This window comes from Schistocerca nitens, chromosome 7 (assembly GCF_023898315.1).
Source record: "Schistocerca nitens isolate TAMUIC-IGC-003100 chromosome 7, iqSchNite1.1, whole genome shotgun sequence".
Classification (NCBI taxonomy): Eukaryota; Metazoa; Arthropoda; class Insecta; order Orthoptera; family Acrididae; genus Schistocerca; species Schistocerca nitens.
Window position 1 is genome coordinate 71,935,375 of NC_064620.1, and position 14,629 is coordinate 71,950,003.

Consider the following 14,629-nt stretch of genomic DNA (forward strand, 5'->3'; position numbering starts at 1 on the left):
GTAGGTGGACAGATTCTTTCTAGGGTAGTGAGCGATCAATCCGTCATATCGCCGTTGGGCTGGTGTAAACAATCACTTGTTAATTTATTCAGGTTGTCATTTATAATCTCTACCAATAGTAACTCACAGGAGCTATCTGCTTCAATTTCAGTATAAGGTAAACTTTTTCTTACAGCAATAAACTTTCCACCACCAACTGTTATAGATGATAAGGGATCACCCGGTATAAAATATTGAGGTTCTATCATCCGTAAGGAAAAACGAAGTGCTTCTTATGTCGGAAGAAACTCCGCGGCCGTCATACTTGCATCTGCTGGTAATTCGAACAGCCCAGAGATTGGGAAACATGGTACGTTGTACGCACAGGATGCAGACGTCTTGCTAGTAGTGCTCGAAGGTGAAAAGTGGATCAGAACCATTGAACTTAATAACGGGCTGTTAGGTTCGATGCCGACTGCTGGGGTAGCGTAATGGCAGTATTAATTCACACTACAGTTAGGCAAGTAATATTTGGTTTATACTAGTGTAGGTGGTAAGCTTGTATTGGTGGAAGTCAACTCCACTGGATGACGAAATATATCCGCAGTTAAAATAACGCATTTGCTGTTTTTCTTTGATTATCCCTATCACCTTAGTTGATGTAACGTGGTGAATCGAACCATTAGAATAGCCAACTGTTAATAAGTTTTGCTCTCAGAAACTTGCTTTTGGCTGAACCCGATGAGTTACAGAAGCCAACATAAAATGATTGTTTCTACGAGAAAGGAGGTTACGCGTAGCACTTGTAGGTGCGACTAGCAACTGACGTTCACACGTTCGTAACTGCGCAAGTCTGTTTCTTCTGTGAACGCTCGGGGAGTGTAATTTCGTTGATAGAGCGGGATGAAAGAAAATTCTTCCTCCGAGTTCTCTGGTGGAAATAGAACGGGCCGTGAAAAGTCTTATGTACTACTTACCACGGTTTTAATAGTCGTAAGAGGTTTCCGGAATGCTCTAGTGTGCCGTTAACTACCAAATAAAGGAAATACACCTGGCAGACAATCTCATCCAGCAGCAATAGTCTGCCTGAAGAGTTTGTGGAGAGGGTTGAGAAGGGGACGTGTGGCTGGAGGTGTGAGGGTTGCACGGCTGGTTACGCAGTACCCTCGGCCGTTGGAGGTGAGTGCATACATAGGTGCGCAGTCCAGGAATTTATTTCTCTAGGGAAATTCTCATTTCATTCGGTCGTAACTCTGGCGGAGCTCTTCATTAAGTTATATTAGAACAACAAAAGGGACGCGCCGAGCGTTGTATAACGCTGGCGCTGCCATTCCGAGATGCCGGCGGATATTAAATTCCCCTGAAGCGAGTCGGCGACTGGCGCTGGAGATGACAGCACGGGCCTCCCTACCTGACTCAGATAAACAGCCCGCGACAGGCGGGCGGACGTACTACGCCACTATACCTGCTGCGCGGATCTACAAAGGGCGCCGGACTACCAGACGCACACCTTACTGTCTAGGTCAGTAAACAATTTCCGTTACACTGAGGATCCCGAAACAAGGTCTTATTGGACAGTATGCAAGTTTGTCATTCCAGCTGAAAACTCTAAAGCTTACACCAAATAAACAGTCATTGAAAGACAGCATCTCAACGACAGAATATCTGGAGCATTGTCACAAAGCCGTAAGAGACTCTGGCGTCTCAATCCGAGCACGAATGCTTTGAGTGTATCCCTCAATTGTTAGAGACATTTTTTCACATGCCACTTCCGAGTGATTTATTGTAATTAAGAAATTAGTGGGTGTCTATCAAGTCCTGCTGTCATTTCGAAACTCATGACATGAAAACCGTTACCTTTAGAGAATAGCGGCCTGTTGAAAAACGTTTAGCAGCTGACATTTTTTTTCCTTCATCCTTTGTTGCAGATGTTACTGATTTTCCCTGAGGAACTGTCATATTTCTCTTATTACCCACGGTTTCTTCGCTGTTACCTTCCTTCTATCTGTGTTTCTCTTTCCAGCTTGTGTGCTTTCCCTTTTTAGAAATTCCCATACCTCTTCAACTGAAATGCCCACTGACCTATTCTATATCGCATATCTCTATCTCGAGCGTTCCTCATCATTCCTTAGTACCTCGGTATCCCAATTCTTAGCGCATTGATTTTTCCTGACGAGTCCCTTAAACTTATCAGTCTATATCTGCTCTTGCGCACGACATACAATCGAATATATGATTTCGGAATCTGTGCTTTGTCATGACAGTCGAACTGGACTATGTAGTATCGCGCGGCCATTTCCTAGACTCAATCTTCCTCTGGTGATTCTTGGACAGAGTATTCGGTGTTACTAGCTGAAATTTACGGCACAACTCAATTAGTCTTTCTCGTCCGTGCTGTTGTTGTGGTCTTCAGTCCTGAGACTGGTTTGATGCAGCTCTCCATGCTACTCTGTTCTGTGCAAGCTTCTTCATCTCCCAGTACTTACTGCAACCTACATCCTTCTGAATCTGCTTAGTTTATTCATCTCTTGGTCTACCTCTACGATTTTTACCCTCCACGCTGCCCTCCAATGCTAAATGTTTGATGCCTTGATGCCTCAGCACATGTCCTACCAATCGGTCCCTTCTTCTTGTCAAGTTGTGCCACAAACTCCTCTTCTCCCCAACTCTATTCAATACCTCCTCATTAGTTACGCGATCTACCCATCTAATCTTCAGAATTCTTCTGCAGCATCACATTTCGAAAGCTTCTATTCTCTTCTTGTCCAAACTATTTATAGTCCATGTTTCACTTCCATACATGGCTACATTCCATACAAATACTTTCAGAAACGACTTCCTGACACTTAAATCTATGCTCGATGTTAACAATTTCTCTTCTTCAGAACCGCTTTCCTTGTCATTGCCAGTCTTCATTTTATATCTTCTCTGCTTCGACCATCATCAGTTATTTTGCTCACCAAATAGCAAAACTCCTTTATTACTTTAAGTGTCTCATTTCCTAATCTAATTTCCTCAGCATCACACGACTTAATTTGACTACATTCCATTATCCTCGTTTTCCTTTAGTTGATGTTCATCTTATATCCTCCTTTCAAGACACAGTCCACTCCGTTCAGCTGCTCTTCCAAGTCCTTTGCTGTGTCTGACAGAATTACAATGTCATCGGCGAACCTCAATGATTTTATTTCTTCTCCATGGATTTTAATACCTACTCCGAATTTTTATTTTGTTTCCTTCACTGCTTCCTCAATATACAGATTGAATAACATCGGGGACAGGCTACAACCCTGTCTCACTCCCTTCCCAACCGCTGCTTCCCTTTCATGCCCCTCGATTCTTATACTGCCATATGGTTTCTGTACAAATTGTAAATAGCCTTTCGCTCCCTGTATTTTACCCCTGCCACCTTTAGAGATTGAAACAGAGTATTCCAGTCAACATTGTCAAAAGCTTTCTCCAACTCTACAAATGCTCGAAACGTGGGTTTGCCTTTCCTTAATCATTCTTCTAAGATAAGTCGTAAGATCAGTATTGTCTCACGTGTTCAAACATTTCTACGGGATCCAAACTTATCTTCCGCGAGGTCGGCTTCTACCAGTTTTCCCATTCGTCTGTAAAGAATTCGCTTTAGTATTTTGCAGCTATGACTTATTAAACTGATAGTTCGGTAACTTTCACATTTGTCAACACCTGCTTTCTTTGGGAGTGGAATTATTATATTCTTCTTGAAGTCTGTGGGTATTTCGCCTGTCTCATACATCTTGCTCGCCAGATGGTAGAGTTTTGTCAGGACTGGCTCTCCGAAGGGCGTCAGCAGTTCTAGTGAAATGTCTACTCCCGGGACCTTTTTTCGACTCAGCTCTTTCAGTGCTCTGTCAAAAACTCTTCACGCAGTATCGTATCTCCCATTTCATCTTCTTCTACATCCTCTTCCATTTCCATGATATTGTCCTCAAGTGCACCACCCTTGTATAGACCCTCTATATACTCCTTCCACCTTTCTGCTTTCCCTTCTTTGATTAGAACTGGGTTTCCATCTGAGCTCTTGATATTCATACAAGTGGCCCTCTTCTCTCCAAAGGTGTCTTTAATTTTCCTGCAGGCAGTATATATCTTACGCCTAATCAGATAGGCCTCTACATCCTTACATTTGTCCCCTAGCCATCCCTGATTCGCCATTTTGCGCTTCCTGTCGATCTCATTTTTGAGACGTTTGTATTCCTTTTTGTCTGCTTCATTTAATGCATTTTTATATTTTCTCCTTTCATCACTTAAATTCAATATTTGTTCTGTTACCCAAGGATTTCTACTAGCCTTAGTCTTTTTACCTATTTGATCCTCTGCTGCCTTCACTACTTCATCCCTCAGAGCTATCCATTCTTCTTCTACTGTATTTCTTTCGCCCATTCCTGTGAATTGTTCCCTTATGCTCTCCCTGAAACTCTGTACAACCTCTGGTTTAGTCAGTTTATCCAGCTCCCATCTCCTTCAATTCCCACCTTTTTGGAGTTTCTTCAGTTTTAATCTACAGTTCATAACCAACAGAGTGTGGTCGGAGTCCACATCTGCCCCTGGAAATGTCTTACAATTCAAGAACTGGTTCCTAAATCTGTGTCTTACCATTATATAACCTATCTGATACCTTTTAGTATCTCCAAGATTCTTCCACGTATACAACCTTCTTTCATGGTTCTTGAACCAAGTGTTAGCTATGATTAAGTTATGCTCTGTGCAAAATTCTACAAGATGGCTTCCTCTTTCATTTCTTACCCCCAATCCATATTCACCTACTACATTTCCTTCTCTTCTTTTTCGTACTGTCGAATTCCAGTCACCCATGACTATTAAATTTTCGTCTCCCTTCACTACCTGAATAATTTATTTTATCTCATCATACATTTCATCCATTTCGTCATCATATGCAGAGCTAGTTGGCATATAAGCTTGTACTACTGTGAGTTTTACGAATTCTGTGTATCTAAGTACTGTGTAGTCTTATAAAAGTATTTTGAAAAGATTGTTAATTCTCCATTTACAGAGATACATGATTAATAAAATACTGTCTACTTACACTGAAGTGCCAAAGAAACTGGTATAGACATGGGTATTCAAATACAGAGATATTTAAACCGGCACAATACGGCGCTGCGGTCGGCAACGCCTATATAAGACAACAAGCGTCTGGCGTAGTTGTTAGATATTTTACTGCTGGTACAATGGCACGTTATCAAGATTTAAGTAAGTCTGAACATGGTTTTATAGTCGGTGCACGAGCATCTCCGAGGTAGCGATGAAGTGTGGATATTTCCGTACGACCATTTCACGAATATACCGTGCATATCGGGAATCCAGTAAAACATAAAATCTCGTACATCAGTGCGGCTGGAAAAAGAGCTTGCAAGTACGGGAACAACGACGACTGCTAATTGCTGCATATTCGAATGCTGGGCCATCAAAAAGCGTCAGCGTGCGAACCATTCAACGAAACATCATCGATATGGGTTTTCGGGATCGACGACCAACTCGTGTACCCTTGATGACTGCTCGACACAGAACTTTACGCCTCTCCCCCTGCGGGTTAGAGGCTTACAATAGTCCAGAGGTATTCCTGCTTTCGTAAGCGGTGGCCAAAAGCAGTGTCACACGTTCCGGCCTTTATGTGATGGTCCCCTGTAGTGTTTGACCTCAGTCTTTCCAAATTTTCCCGAAGAGCGAGCCAATTGGGGAAGGGCGCCTTACGTGGTGCATCGCCTCCATCGTACACTGAGATCTTTAGTCCACTGTATCGTTGTGGATTTGCACTTCCGCTCATTATCCAGCGAAACCAGGGAGAGAGAGCCGGGTTTCTCGTTGCGGCAGAACCTTCTCATGAAATTTCAATCATCACATCAACTTTCTCCCCCGAATGCGCAAATATTTTATTGGGTCCCGCCTACATAGGGAGAAATGACCATTGTAATAAAACAAGAGACATTATAGCTTGCACGGACAGATATAAGTGTTCGTTTTGCCCGCGCGGCCTTTTAGAGTGGAACGGTGGAGAAATAGGTAGAAGGTGGTTCGATGAACCTCTGCCAGGCACTTATTTGTGAATTGTAGACTAGTCGTACAGATGTCATGTTGATGTAGTACGGGGAAGACCTGTTTGACTGAAAAGCTTATTATATGCTCGGTTATCCAAGTATAGATACCTTTTTGTAGCAAATATGAAATCAAATTAAGGCTGATTTAATATTATGCTACGAGTAAAATGAAAATGACTGTCAAAACCCTTAGGAAACAATTGTGAACGTCCCTTATATTGCAATTTCTGTTATTAATTAACGTGTTGTACTAATTTATGTAGATTGCCAGTTAATAATAAGATCGGCAAGGAAAGGTTTAATGTGGTCATTGCGCAGCCGTATTGCAGTGCTGCACCCTAACGAGAAGTCGTCACATTAGCACTAATACAAATCGCCTTTTTTTCCAGTGAGACTGAGAGAGAAAGCCTGTTCCTTTATTTTTCAGTAAAAGCTTTTTGATTTTGAAATGTCTGATATATGAGATATAAGTTACAGTTCTTGCCTTACTTGTTTCACGAGTGTAAATGCTAAAATGTATTATGTACAGAAATATGGGAAATCTGGTACAAGCTGACTTTAGGGAAATCGGTTCAGTTACAAAGAAATGCAGGAATACTCGAGGCAATAACGACATTACGACTTCTCTTATATATAGGTTATGGAAAAGCAAACCTACGTTCATAGAGAAGACGAAACGAAACTTTTGACAATGTTGACTGGAATACTCCCTTTCAAATTCTTAACGTAGCAGGGGTAAAACACCGAGAGTTGAAGGCTAAGGACAACTTGTATAGAAACCAGGCGGTAGTCATATGAGTCGAGGAGCATGAAAGGCAACCAGTGGTTGCGACGGGAGTGAGACAATATTGTAGCCATCCCAGACATCACTCAGTCTGTATATTTAGCAAGCAGTAAAGGGAACCAAAGAAAAATTTGGAGTAGGAATTCAAGTTCAGAGAGGACAAAACAACGCTTCATTTGTGGATGACATGTAATTCAGTGAGAGACAGCAAAGGACTGGGAAAAGCAGACGAACTGAGTCGGTAGATTATTGAAAGGAGGACATAAAAAAAAATGGTTCAAATGGTTCTGAGCACTATGGGACTCAACTGCTGAGGTCATTAGTCCCCTAGAACTTAGAACTAGTTAAACCTAACTAACCTAAGGACATCACACACATCCATGCCCGAGGCAGGATTCGAACCTGCGACCGTAGCGGTCTCGCGGTTCCAGACTGCAGCGCCAGAACCGCGCGGCCACTTCGGCCGGCGGAGGACATAAGATGGATACCAACAAAAGGGAAACAAGGATAATGGAATGTAGTCGAATTAAATCAGGTGATGAAGACAGAGTCCGCAGCTCGTGGTCGTGCGGTAGCGTTCTCGTTTCCAACGCCCGTGTTCCCGGGTTCGATTCCCGGCGGGGTCAGGGATTTCTCTGCTTCGTGATGACTGGGTGTTGTGTGCTGTCCTTAGGTTAGTTAGGGTTAAGTAGTTGTAAGTTCTAGGGGACTGATGACCATAGATGTTAAGACCCATACTGCTAAGAGCCATTTGAACCATTTTGATTCAAACGGAATTAAATCAGGAAATGAGGCACATAAATTAGTAAATGAGTTTTGTTATTTGGGCAGCAAAATAACAGATGAGGCCGAAACAGAGAGGATGTAAAATGCGTACTGGCAACGGCAAGTTAAACGAATCCGTACAAGAGAAATTTATTAACATCGAGTATAGATATAAGTGACAGGAAGTATTTTTTGAAGATATTTGTATGGTGTATAAGCCTGTACGAAAGTGAATCAGGGACAATAACCGGTTAAGATAAGAAGAGAATAGGAGCTTTCGAAATGTGATGCTACAGAAGAATGCTGTAAATTAGATGCTTGTCTAATGTAAATAAAGAGAAGATAATGAATGGAATCGGTGGGTCAAGAAATTTGTGTCACAACTTGACTAAAAAGAAGGGACCGGTTTATAGTGTGACGGTATCCAACGGTTATAGATTGAGTAGTCGCTCTTCCTAACAGCACCCCATATGAGCAAAACCAGTTGCGTCCTCACCTGTGGTCACTCGTACTGTAACAACAACGACGCTGTACTATTGTACATAAAAGTAAATATTTTTCCATCTGATTTTTCGATAAACTAGTGTAATTAATGTTATGATCTCATTTCTTTTTTGTTTCATGACATTGTGTTAAGAAAACTGTAAACAAGTTTCAATGTGAATATTAATGTTTATGTCAAATGTCAAGCAATATTGTAATAGAATTGAAATGTAACAAATGTTGAGACTGTTCTAAGATGTTTAAAATTGTAACTGTGCGTCTGGTCCATACGTAGCCAATGTATTAGGATATGTAGAATGCAACACCTCGGGTGAATACCCTGTCTGTCAGGGAGCGGTAAAAGGTGGATGGCAGGCGAGCGCGGGAAAATGTGCACGGGCACTGCACGGCACAATGGGCTCAGCAATAGTAGTTGGAGTTTGGCACTGGTTTGAGCAACACCTTCTGGGGCGAGGAGGCCCTCCTGGAAGACGTAGTTTCACTGGGCCTAGGGTATGCGGATCCAACGCCCACACAGCATGGCAAAAGTCCATAGGCACTAAATGGAAAAGTATTGCGACGCAAAGAAGAATTAAAGTGCCGATACGTCAAGAGCCATAGCTGTGGTTGTATGTGTGCTCTGTGCCTCGCCATCTCGCCGCCTGGCAACCGCCGCATCGATACATGCAGGTTGAAACTTTTAATACTGTATTCGTATGGACCATAGAGTGAACTGTTCAATAATAACCTAAATTTTACCCTAACTTTCCCATCATTTAATTATCCTCACAACTAACCTAGACAGGGTCCTTTCCAAATGTTGTGCGTACCGAGTTTCCCGGAATGAAAAATTAAATTTTGTGTTAATAATAATTACTTGCAGACCTAGCTATGTTAGAATGGTGTTTAAAGAACTGTTTTGTTAATGAACCAGTAAATGAATAACGAAGGTCTAACGAAGTAGAACGATAACTTTAATATTGATATAGTAATGAATTTTAATTATTTCGAGACAGATATAAAGGTATTCAAATGAGCAGTAAATAAGACAAAAAGAGTAGTAACTCATATACTGGAAATCTTGAACGCATAATAATTTCAGTAATCAATTTTTCTTATACAGTTCGAGAGTCCCCACCCCCACCCCCCTTTATTCATTTCCATTCTGAATTGTTCTAAATTGGTTTGACCAGCAAAAGTTGAAGTCAATATCTTTATCAAAATTGACATTTTGTGTGTGGCTCGATAGTGCTATTTCTAGGGTAACCTATGCCGGATTTTAATCAGATTAATAGACAGTATGAAGTTTTGTAGTATACATTAAAGTGTAGTGCTATGTATTTATGGTTTTTCCATATCAGGACAGAACGTGAAACTATCAGTTCAATAGATTTTCTGGTTCTAAAATTCTACTATCTTATGCAGAGTTACTACGTGTTGTTTTGCATGAATATACACCAACTTATACAGGAAAGAAACTCAGTTAATGCCTAATTAGGCTGGCGACCGTATTATTATCAAATTGGTAGCATCTTCAATGTTGCTTTTGGTCCATACTGCGTGTAATTGCATTTCGAACTTATTTGATGGTTCATAGTTATTACAGAGTGGGTGTAAGTCAGATTTGCCAGCGTTCAGTTACATGTGGTTGATATCTACACGAAAATTATTTCTCATAAGATGAATTCCGCTCACTTACCATATTACATGCTTTAATAAGTATTGTGTGCCCCACGCGCACGTTACAAGTTTCTCCCGGTGACAGGACATCCAGTTGTTGTCGGTCACAAATTAACGTGAATACCGAACAGTGGATGTTGAGTGGCACGAATTGCAATATTAATCAGTAAAGTAAATAGCAGTGAACGTCAAGTACGGTAGTGGGGTGTAATTTGCGTTCAGTATGGACAAGAACGTAAACTCAGTAGATGGGCCGAGCGTAATGGAAGATGCGGTTGGCAATGACAGGAGTTTACGCGGCCAGATAACAGATGGCGTTAGTGGTAGACAATTGGCGTACATACAATACCACGAACATGTTGACGAACAGATTGAAATGTCAAGATCGCCTCGAATACAGCAAGGAATAAAACAGGAAGTAGAGGATGACTTTGTAGATGATAGTGGGCACGTGAACGAATCCACTGACATGTTTGATTCACCACAGATAAAGAAAGAACCGAAAGAAAATTTTGAAGTAGGATCGGAATACACCGATTCCGAAGAACAAGAGAGTGTGAAAATTTTAAGCATGAACGACTTATTTCAACGATTAACAAAACAAATTGCAGGACAGAGTGAGCAGCTCAAAACACAGAATGATCAGCTTAAAAGACACGTTGCGAGCAGCTTAAAACACAAAGTAATCAGCTCAGAACACAGAATGATCAGCCTAAAACACAAGTTGGTCAGCTTAAACCACTGGTCGAAGAACAAGGAATTAAAATTAGTAAACAAATAGAACAGGTAAAACAAAAAGTGGGTAATTTAAGTTCTGCAGTAATACTATGAAGTCTGAAATTGACACAGTTAACAAAAATATGAATAATATGCATGGGGAAATTGACGACATTAACAGTAGGTTTGATGTTGAAATTCTCAACATCGAAGAGAAAGTGGAGCCTCTAGTTGAAACAAAAGTAGACGAAAAAGTTTTCGGTCTTAAAACTCAGATCGTAAACGAATGCCAACATGGAAACTCACAGTTGAAAATGGCAGTTTCAGATACTGAAAGAAATTTAGGCGAAAAAGTTACAAAAGTGTGAACAAAATGCATAAAATTCAAGGCAAAATGTTCGTTCTCGAGAGTAAAATCAACGATAGGCATGGCGTGGTCTGTAATGGCACGCCACTTATGAAGCTATTGGAAGGTGAGGAACGCTTCGATCCCGCCAAAAAACATAACGGATGGCATCCGTTAGATTTCATCAAAAATTGCGAGAGGATGTTTCCTGAACACTTGTCTGGTCAGGAAAAGATAAACATAGTAATTAGCGCCTTAGCAGGTGATGCTAAGCGCTGGAGAATTAACTTGAATACCGAACTAATGACGTTCGAAGAGTTTAAACAAAAATTTACGGAAGAATACTGGTCCGAACAAAAACAGGATCATTTGTGGCCTGAGTTTATCATGGCCAAACTTCATGATAACAGGGGCAGGAATTCTTTGAAAGATTTCTGAGAATATTGCTACCGGAAGTTGACACATTTAAGAGGGAGAAGATGCGATTCTGAAACCGTATAGGAGCTATATAAAAAGCTTCCAGAAGATTCGAAGAGATATATGGGAAGCAATCATCGCAGCTTCCAAGCGTTTCTCGAAAGGGTTGAAGTCGAAGACCACTGCCGCGAAAGTCGTGCCAATTATCAAAATTTTAGTAACAGGAATAACCGTAATAATGATGAGAGGAATGACGGCGATGGTTTTCGCGTCAACATGATACAGAGAGGTAGAGGCAGAGGAAGAGGAAGAGGGAGTTATCCAGGTCGCGGTAGAGGGTACAGCGCGCAAAATAATAACGACATGGGAAACTGATTTCCGCGAACGTTGTGGGCCAAACGGAAGCGGACAGAACATACCGGCCCCGATTTAAGAAATATTATCGGACTGACAGTGAAGTTATGAGACAGCTTAGGGGCAGGCGTGGAAAGACGCAGCGTGTTGTGACGAAGCAAGTGTCAGGTGCGTGCGCAGATGACTCATCTTCGCCGCGCACTGCGCTACATGTTAACAGGCGAGTGGAGCATCAGAGACCAACGGCCCAGCCTAGCTGATCAGCTGTTCAGAGAGAAGCCGCTAGCAAGGCGGCAGAATTAGGTACAAACATTGCCGTAAGAGCTAGCGAATGCAGTACGAGTGGTAATTCCGTGGCGAAGGAAATAGTGGATGGAACAGTGGATACACAGAGAGGTGCGTTTAGCAGTGTTAGCAATGAAGTAAATGGCGAGAATGAATTAGCAGAAGTAACTTATTGGCGTGTGCAGATCGACGATCTGTACAAGGGCCTCAAGCAATGTGAGTGGGAGGATTTTAAGAAGGAATATGCGGCAAGGAGGTTAATTAGTGAAAAGGGAAATAGTAGGGTCGTCGATAAGGTGACGTGGCCCGAATTTAAGGAGGAGGAAGTAAATAGCGCCGCGAAAAGTACGCGTGCTGCCGATAGGGCGATGGTTAAAGATAGGAAGGAATTGGAGGATGAAATCCTAAGCATTGACGAGGAAGTAACTTCTGTTAACGATCCGCTAACAGTACAAGCTACTACCGAAAGGCACCGTGGGAAAGGGGCAGGTAATTACCTACGAGTAACTAAAGACCACGAGGATTACACTAAATATGAAGTAACAGTGGATGTGAGTAAAGCTGATAATGAGGCCGTTTTGCCAAAAGAGGATATTGAGTTAAAATCAAAGCCGGAGGAAAATGCAGAGGAAGAACTTAGTGCTTGTCTCAGAAAAGCTTTCATGTTAGAACCTGAAAGCGATCCAGAATGGTCGGATTCTGACGATAGTTCAGATGACGAATATTTCGTTACTAGTGAAAATAATGGGAATACAGCTAATTGCGATATTGTACCTACTGATGACGAAGTTTCAAAACAAAACCCAGATGTTGAGACTGAACACAGAAAGAAAGAGACACCGGACGACTCACTGTCTATTTTGCAAAGGGTTCAAGTAAGCAAAGACTTTGAACTCCAGAAACCTAGGAAACCACCATATACAGGGTGATTCAAAAATGCATGTAAATATTTTAAGGGTGTATTTGTGAGGTAAATATAAGACAAAAATGTTCTATAAATGTTTTTCCATAAACGTTTGATTCCAGAGTTATCGTTAAATACGAAAGTCATGTCCGTATCAAAACGACGGCAGTGCAAGCAGCAGGATGCCATATTCTGGTACGTAATTCACATACGTATCTCCCAACAGTTGATTCGAAACTGCATGAATAGTGTTTGTTTTTGTTTGCACGTGATGTTTACTCCTACTGTACGGAAGATGGCTCTGATGTTGTTGGTAACGGAAAAGTACGTCCTGTCGTTCATTCATTGTCGGAAGGCTAAAGGTTTCGTGCACATGATGTACTCAAACAGTGAGTATGCTGATATGCACCTTGTGTATGGTGCAGCAGATGGAAATGCACTTGCAGCAAGACGAAGGTACAGTGAGCTGTTTCCAGGAAGACGGTTACCAAGTCATCAGACGTTTGTATCTGTGGACAGACGTATGCGGGAGTATGGCATTCGTCCTGGGCCACATTCAGGTCGACCACTTGAGCATGCAGTGAACGTCGAGGAACATGTTTTGGACCTGGTAGACCAAGATCCATCTATCAGTACGAGACAAATTAGTGCAGCTGTACGACTTCCACAATCTACTGTATGGCGGCTGCTTCGGAGACAACAGTTGCATCCATTTCACCTGCAAAAAGTGCACGAATTGACACCTGAAGACTATCCTCGCCGTCAGCAATTCTGCCAGTGGTTACAAGAGCGTCATTTGAATGATCCAATGTTCATTCGGCGGATATTATTCACAGATGAGGCCATGTTTACTCGTGCGGGTGTAATCAATTCGCATAATATGCACCAGTGGGCTGTCGAGAATCCTGGCGCGAGAATTGTGCGTGGATATCAACATCAATTCTCCATAAACATTTGGTGTGGTATTGTGGGGAATTACTTACTCGGACCTCATGTTCTGCCTCCAAGGCTGAATGGGCACGCGTACTGCGAATTTTTGGAGGGAGAATTGCCTGGATTGTTACAGGATGTCCCTCTTGCAACACGAGCCACCATGTGGTTTAGGCACGATGGTGCTCCCGCCCATTACAGCCGCAACGTAAGGGCGTACCTCAATTCTGCGTATCCACATCGATGGATAGGTCGCGGAGGACCAATTGCTTGGCCAGCCAGATCACCTGACCTGAACCCTTTAGACTTTTATTTATGGGGCCGACTAAAGACATTGGTGTATTCTTCTGCAGTACCGAACAGAGAAGTGCTACAACAAAGAATTGAAGGTGGTTGTGAAATTATTCGTGGAGAGTTGAACGGACTGTGTAATGTGCAGAGATCATTGATGCGACGAGCACGGGTCTGTCTGCAAGTTCAGGGACAGCATTTTGAACATGCATTGCATTAAGATTTGTGCAAATACAGTACAGTACAGTACAGTCTGTAAAATGCTTCAATTTTCCTTAGTTATTGTGCATTGCTGTAGTTCAATCAACAGGACCTAAATTAATACAGTGTTCGCGAGGAATTGTTTCAGTTTGTTACGTCACGTTTATTTATCAGTTTACGTTGTTAGTCCAAATGCACTGTAATTAAACTGTGAACTCTGGGAATTAAATACCTTACGTTGTATTGAATGTATTATCCTGTTTTGTTCATAACTCTGTAATAAGCCAAGTATGGAAAAAATTGTATAGAACATTTTTGTCTTATATTTACCTCACAAATACACCCATGAAATATTTACATGCATTTTTGAATCACCCTGTATAAATGGTTGATAGGTCAGGAACGTA